Raw genomic sequence first — 7,748 nt, forward strand, 5'->3', positions numbered from 1 at the left:
CCGCACTTTGGGAGGCTGAGGCGGTGGATCATGAGGTCAGGAGTTTGAGACCAGCCTGGCCAATATGGTGAAACCCTGTCTCTACTAAAAATACAAAAATTAGCCGGGCGTGGTGGTGCACGCCTGTAGTCCCAGCTACTCAGGAGGCTGAGGCAGAAGAATCGCTTGAACCTGGGAGGTGGAGGTTGCAGTGAGCTGAGATTGCACCACTGCACTCCAGTCTGGGCGACAGTGAGACTCTCTCAAAACAAAACAAAACAAACAACATAAAAACAATAAAAATAAATAAGTACAATAGTTTGGGGTTTTAATTTTCTATCTCCGTCTTTGTAATTCCTTGGTCTAACTCTCCTTTTGCTTCTTTTCCCCCCTTGGGTAGAGAATAGAGGAGTGTTATCTGTTGAGCCTCCCCAGCAGCAGTGGGCGTCGTCTTCCCTAGCAGGGCTGCCTGTGGACAGTCGTGTGTCCCCGTCTCCCTGGGCTAGCTCTGGGCAGGTGGTGGCCCAGATTTTGTTGCCTCCTCCTTCTGCCAGTCTAGAAGGCAACATCAATTCCACTTTCAGGCTATGAAAGCACACAAGGAAATGGACTTAGTCATTTTCTGCTATAAATTTGCAGAGATGCCAGTTTAGTAAACAAAATAAATATCTCTTCTCAGTGTATTTGCCTATTATGAATATGTATGAGCTCTTAGAACTTTGGGAAGAGGCAGATTTCTGGGGACAGCTTCTGGATTTAGAGCCACCTAGGTGGAGAATGGCAAAGGGCTTGCATGCACTATTTCTCAGCACCCCCACCCCTCACCTCTAAACTGGCCTTCTGAAGAGGGTGAGGAGGAAATCAGATTGGATGAATAGCCATACTTACAGAATCAGTCACTAACACTTACTGAATGCCTATTATGTGACAGCCACAGAGATAGGGGCTGATGCTACAAAAATGACCAACATGTATAGTCTTGGGCTGTCACCAGGGCATGATCTCCTAGATGAGAAACTTATAAACAAGCAAATTACAACGTGATACACCTTTACGCCCCTGTGTAATAATATAACGTGTACATGTGTACCTGATACAATGATACATACAATGTGATATCACAAATATAATGTGATAAATACAGCAACGGAAGCCTGTGTGTGGTATGGGGGTTTGTTTAAAACACAGATTGGGGTAGGGAAAAATACAAACTGCAAGCAGACACAGCTAGGGTCAAATTTCAGCTCTACCACGTAGTTGAATGCTTTAGATCACTTATTTATAAAATGGGGTCATTCCTTCCTTACTGTTCTTGAGAGTATTTGCAATAATGTATTTAGAGCACTAAATATAGTAACCAGCACATAGTTGGCACTCAATAAATTATAGCTATTAATGAGAGGCATTGATCTTTTCTTTTTTTCTTAGGTACAATAAATAGCTCGCCATAGAATTGCCGTTTGTAGTGTCCAAGGCACTTTCAGTCCATTATCTCAACACTGGGAAGGAGGTATTTTTGGCCTCTTTTCACAGATTAGGAATTCTTGGTTTAGAGTGGTGAGGAGCCTTGGCCAAGGCCACAAGCTAGTGCAGAAATGCTGAGAAAGAATCATTTTTGGGTGGGACAGAGAGCTAGTGAACCCGTATCAGATAGAAGGGCAGGAACTCTTCTGCCTTACTTGCATTTTTAGGCCCAAGTGCTGAGAAGCAGGACCAGCAGGAGGAAAGGAGTCAGTGTGGCCTTTGCTAACACAGGGATGTCCAAGAGATGGTGGAAGTCACGGAGCCCACTTGGGTGAATAAAATCAGATGATGAAAGCAAAGGGGGACCCCTATCTTTTCTTAGAAAAGAACTTTATACAAGAGAGGCCAAGACTAGGTATATGTCACAAATTTTGGAACCTTTGTCATTTCCCCTTGCTTGTTAATTTTATCTTCCATCCATTTCCCTGAGTAGTGAGCAGTGAACTCCTGATGAGGGAAACCACCTATCTACATGTTTTGGGGGCAGTAAGAAAGCAGAAAATGGAAAGACAGCATCCTACTGCATGGGGACAGCAGGGAAATAGGAACTGGGGACAGCATCCTACTGCATGAGGACAGCAGGGAAACAGGAACTGGGGACAGCATCCTACTGCATGGGGACAGCAGGGAAACAGGAACTGGGGACAGCATCCTACTGCATGGGGACAGCAAAGAAACAGGAACTGGGGACAGCATCCTACTGCATGGGGACAGCAAGGAAACAGGAACTGGGGACAGCATCCTACTGCATGGGGACAGCAGGGAAACAGGAACTGGGGGGACAGCATCCTACTGCATGGGGACAGCAGGGAAACAGGAACTGGGGGGACAGCATCCTACTGCATGGGGGCAGCAGTGCCTTATAATGTCCAAGGCATTTCAGTCCATTATCTCAACACTGGGAAGGAGGTATTTTTGGCCTCTTCACAGATTAGGAATGCTGAGCTTAGGGAGGTGAGGAGCCTTGGCCAAGGCCACAAGCTGGTGCAGAAATGCTAGTGAGAGAAACGGAAACCGGGCTGGGGGACAGCATCCTACTGCATGGCGTCAGCAGGGAGACAGGAACTGGGGGACAGCAACCTACTGCATGGGACAGCAGGGAAAAGGAACCAGGGGATGGCGTCCTACTGCATGGGGCAGCAGAGAAACAAGAACTGGGGGGACAGCATCCTACTGCATGGGGGCAGCAGGGAAACAGGAACTGGGGACAATATCTTACTGCATGGGACAGCAGGGAAACAGGAACTGGGGGACAGCATCCTATTGCATGGGACAGCAGGGAAACAGGAACTGGGGATAGCATCCTACTACATGGGGGCAGCAAGGAAATGGGAACCGGGGAGACAGCATCCTACTGCACAGAAAGAGGAGAACCCCAAGGGATGTGTGGGTGGTGGCAGCTTTTCAGAGAACAAGCAGGAATACTGAGTTTCTGGCACATTCCAGAGGCTGGAAAGGACACATGAGAAGAACAGAGGAACCAGTGGGACCAAAAAGAGGTCTTGGGGTTTCATGGTAGAATAGCCAACTAAACATCCCCCACATAGAGACAGACTGAAAAGCAAGGCTTTCAGATTCCAGACTCTTGTCTCCACTGCATATATTCCCATACAAATTCACGTACACAAACTCTGTGTGCTGGAGGGACTCAGAGGCAGATCTCTGAGAGGGTTCAGAGATGTTGAGAAGGATGGATAGTTGGATATTGGCTGCGTCTGCTGCTGGGCTGAGAAAGGAAGAAACCGCAGGAAGATCGCCTGGAGCTTGCCCAGCTCTGAGCACTGGGCTCATGGTGGTGTATCCAGAAGCCCTTTCAAGCTGCAAGAAAGAGTAGCCATGTGGGAGTGACCTGGGTCCTGGTCCCAGCCCTGCCATTGACCACTCTATGCTGCTCATTTATACAACTTCCCAGGCCTCAGTGTCTTCATCTGTAAAATGGGGGCATAAAATCCAACCATAACCATTTTATAGTATTCTGAACAAGAACCAACTAATGTAATAGATGTAGAAGAGCACTGGAAATTGTATGAGCTCTGAAGTGCTAGGAGAGAATTTTGTGGTTGTTTATTTTAATTACTATTATTTTTAAAATCACGGTCTCACCCACTAGGCCATTTATTGCTGACTTGGAGCTCTCTGATCCTGGTGCTCTGGGCTTATTTCCCCATGTAGACTGCACGCTGACAGAGAAGGCTGAGGTGCTCAAATCATACTTCTCCATATTTCTCTCATTACTGTCCCACCCTACACGCCCCTCTCCCCAGCAGGGCAGCTCTGACACAGAATTTGATGAGTGGCTGATTGATAGCTTGGCTGTGTGTTCCTGAGGATATCCAATTTTTCTTCCAGCATATAGTCACTGCCTTCCCATCTGTTTGGGTACTGGGGTGGGGATGGGGTCGGGGGTGAGCAGCCAGTTTCTCTGCCATCCAGTGTTGAAACAGAATGTCACGTGCTTCATTTGCAACAACATGGATTTAGGCTAGACTTTTTTTTTTTTTTTTTAATAGGGTCTCCCTTGTCACCCAGGCTGGAGTGCTGTGGCATGATCTCAGCTCATGGCAGCCACGATCTCCTGGGTTCAAGAAATCCTCCTACTTCAGCCCCCCAAGTAGCTGGGACTACAGGCACGCACCGCCTTGCCTGGCTAATTTTTGTATTTTTTGTAGGGCTTTTGCCACATTATCCAGGCTGGTCTCTAGCTCCTGGGCTCAAGTTATCCACCCACCTTGGCCTCCCAACTAGAAGGGGGAAAGGAAAGAACCGTGAACTTTTGAAGTTTCTTGGTTACGTTTTTTTTTGTTTTTTGTTTTCCAAAGTATTTTAGAATAAGTTACAGGTATGATTTTTCATCCCTAGATACTTCAGTTTGTATCTTTGAAAAATTAGGGTTTTTTTGTTTTGTTTTTTGGCTAGTTAATTAAAGTTACGGCATTTTCGATGTGTGTGTGTGTGTTGTGTGTGTGTAGTGTATGTGGTATGGAGTGTATGTGAATTACATAAGAGGGTACGTGTGTGTGGGAGTGTGTGTGCTGTGCATGTGCTGTGTAAGCTAATTTGAGTGTATGTGGTGTGTGAGCTAATGTGAGTGTGTGTGTGAGCTTATATGAGTACGTGTGCTGTGCGAGCTAATGTGGGTGCGTGTGGTATATGATGTAGAGTGGTGGTTGAGAGTGTGTGTGCTGTGTGATGTAATGTGGGTGGTTGTGGTGTGTGAGGCTAATGTGGGTGCGTGGTGCTGTGTGAGCTTAAATGCTGACTAGGTGCTGGCGATTATAGGAGTGTAGACGTGGTGTGCGAGAGTGTGTGTGCTGTGTGAGCTAATGTGGGTGTGTGTGGTGTGTGAGCTAATTATGTCTAGGTGGGTATGCGAGTGGAGGAGTGGTGTGTCAGAGTGTGTGGGGTGAGTGTGTGTGGTGTGTGAGCTAATGTGAGTGTGTGTGGTGTGTAAGCTAATGTATGTCTAGGTGGGTATGTGAGTGGAGAAGTGGTGTGTGAGAGTGTGTGGGGGGAGTGTGTGTGGTGTGTGAGCTTATGTGAGTGTGTTTGGGTGTGGTATGTGAGTGGAGGAGTGGTGCGTGTGTGTGTGTGTGTGTGTGAGAGAGAGAGAGAGAGAGAGAGTGCATGCATGTTTGTGTCAAGTGCAGACAGCTCTTTGCGGAGGATGTGGCTGCTGCTCTTCTTAGAGGCAGGGGAGTGGGCCAAGGAAGGCTTTGTTCATCCCTCTGGGCTCAGCCAAGCCCTCAGGGAGGGGAGGTGCCCCGCACTGGGGAAGGGAGCAGCTGGGGAAAGTTGACTCAAGACAAAGTTCCCGGCTTCTCTTTCCCCGCTGCCTTTCCCTCAGGCCCTTACTCCCCCTGGCCAGGGACTCCATAATCTTACTAGGAAACCGGGACAGAATCGAGTGCTGAGTGTGGTACCCAAACTGCAAATTAATTAAGTCTGAAGTAAATATTTATTTCCTCCCTTTTCTTTCAGGGAATTTTCTTGAGAGGAATTGGCTTGCTCGTTTTGCTTTTTGGTTTTTTTATTTTTCATCCTGATCCTTAAACACTATTGCTGAAAGACTAATCGTGTCGTGCAAGGTATAGCCTAGTCCTCTATTACCCGCTTCTCTCCCTGACTCTGGTAGCTTTCCTCTCCAAAGATGAAATGTCAGCCATTGGGAGAAGTGGCTCATAAGAACATGACTGTCTGCCATCAGCCCACAAGGTCATGGCTGGGCAAAGGGCAGTCCCACCCCTGGATACCCTTTGGCTTAGACATTTAGCTCCAGGTGGGAGGTCAAGACTCCATCCCAGGCCAAGTAAGCCATGTCAACTAAAGCCTCCCATCTTTAGCATCTCCTGCAAGCTTGCCAGGACCAGGGTAAGGTGTTTAGGATGTCCGGGGCCATAAAAAGATAGTAGTGCTTTCCTCACTGCCCCCACATCCCCATATAACATAGAGTTAATCAGGAGATCAATTAGAGTAAGGAACACCTAGAGTTCTGTTTCTTCCCATGATGATGACTAGGATATCAAGCAGTAAGTCACTGATAGGTTTTCGTTGGTTTGTTTGTTTTAGAGACAGGGTCTCACTTTGTTGCCCAGGCTGGAGTACAAGTGGTACGACCTTGGCTCACTGCAGCCTCCACCTCCTCGGTTCAAGTGATTCTCCTACCTCAGCCTCCCAAAGTGCTGGAATTACAGGTGTGAGCCACTGCACCTGGCCTGTGTGGGCTCATGTCCAAGGGAAGCTAGAATTTCACACCCTAGGCCTGGTGGTCTATGGCCTAGAGGGCTTCCTCAGCCTCCCTAGAGAACTGCCAGTGGCAGGTTCTAGGCAGCATTTGAACCCCTCACCCCCACCCCCAAGCCCCATTCTCTTTCCTCCTGTGTGCCAACAGCTTCCTGGGCCTCCTGCACTTTCAGCCAGCAACTGGCTATGACAGCAGAAACAGAAAACAGCCAGGTCTCTATTCCCAGAGGACCAGTCTGTAGAGGAGGCTGTTCCGGGATGAGCTTGTTAGCAGACAAATGTAATTACTGCCCTCCACCAGGCCGAAGGTTCTTTGCCTCCATAGAGTCTCCCTCCTGAGCACCCCAGGTTCTTTAGGAGAAGGCCTGTTGCTCTCAAGGTGAAGGTGTAGAGAATGGAAAATCTCAGGCTAGCTCAAGAGACTGCAGAGTTATCCCCAGGAGAAGATCCCAGGGCTCCAGCCTTGGTGCATCCTCCCACTCTGCCTTAACCGGCTTTGCTGGAAATTCCTCAGTTTCCGTCTCTGGAATGGGTCAAATCTGGGCTTGAATGGCAGACAGCATTCATTCACAAACATCCATTGAGGCCTATTGTGCGCCAGGAGCACTAAGGTAAAGGAATACTGTGATAAAAACACAGCCGACGATCTGAAAGGCATCTCCCTGGGGAGACAGACACATACGCAATGACACTATAGTGGGATAAGTGCTGCAATAGGTCTACCCACTAAAGCATGTAAGAGGGACACCTACGGCATGCCCATGGTGGGGCAGGGGTGCAGGGGGCAGGGCTGATTCTGAGCTGATCCTTATGAATGGGTTAGCCAAGTCCAAAAAAGGGTGGGGGATAGGGAAGGGTGTCCCCAGAAGAGGAAACAGCCTGGAGCAAACAGAGGGAGGCCTTTAGGAGCCCCTGTGTTGTCTGCAATGGGGTGTCGGGTGCTGTGAGAGACGATAGGGCATGTGTATAGGCCTTGGCATCAAGTTGGAGAGGCAGGCTGCCCAAGTGTGCATTGGGTTCTGTCATGCTGGGAAGTCTATACAATGGGAACAAATGGGACCAGTTTCATGGGGATTTGGGGACATAATGAGCAAATGAGATGATCTATATGAAGCACTCAGCACAGTGTCTAGCTTGGGGTAAGCAGTCTATATATTGCTGTTAGCAGTTCATATCATTACTGATGAGTTGTATGATCTTCCAAAAGTTATTTTATAGCTCCCATCCTCAGTTTTCTCATCTGTAAAATGGTGTTTTTGTTTATTTGTTTTTTTACAGTCTATTCAGCTGTGAACAAATCAAGGGATTGCCTTACTGACTTTAACTTCCCATCTCCTAAGGCAGTGCCCAGTATACAAAGATCAGTCTCTTTTCCTTCCCTTTCATTTCATTCTTCCAGCCCACTTAGGGCCTAACTGCTCCAAAAAGTGGCTATTTGTTCTCCTTTCAGTTCTGGGTACATTTTGCTCTATACTCAACTTCCAAAAATAGATCTGACTCCAAGT

The sequence above is a fragment of the Rhinopithecus bieti genome, unplaced genomic scaffold (assembly GCF_001698545.2).
Source record: "Rhinopithecus bieti isolate Rb0 unplaced genomic scaffold, ASM169854v2 scaffold_33903, whole genome shotgun sequence".
Lineage (NCBI taxonomy): Eukaryota > Metazoa > Chordata > Mammalia > Primates > Cercopithecidae > Rhinopithecus > Rhinopithecus bieti.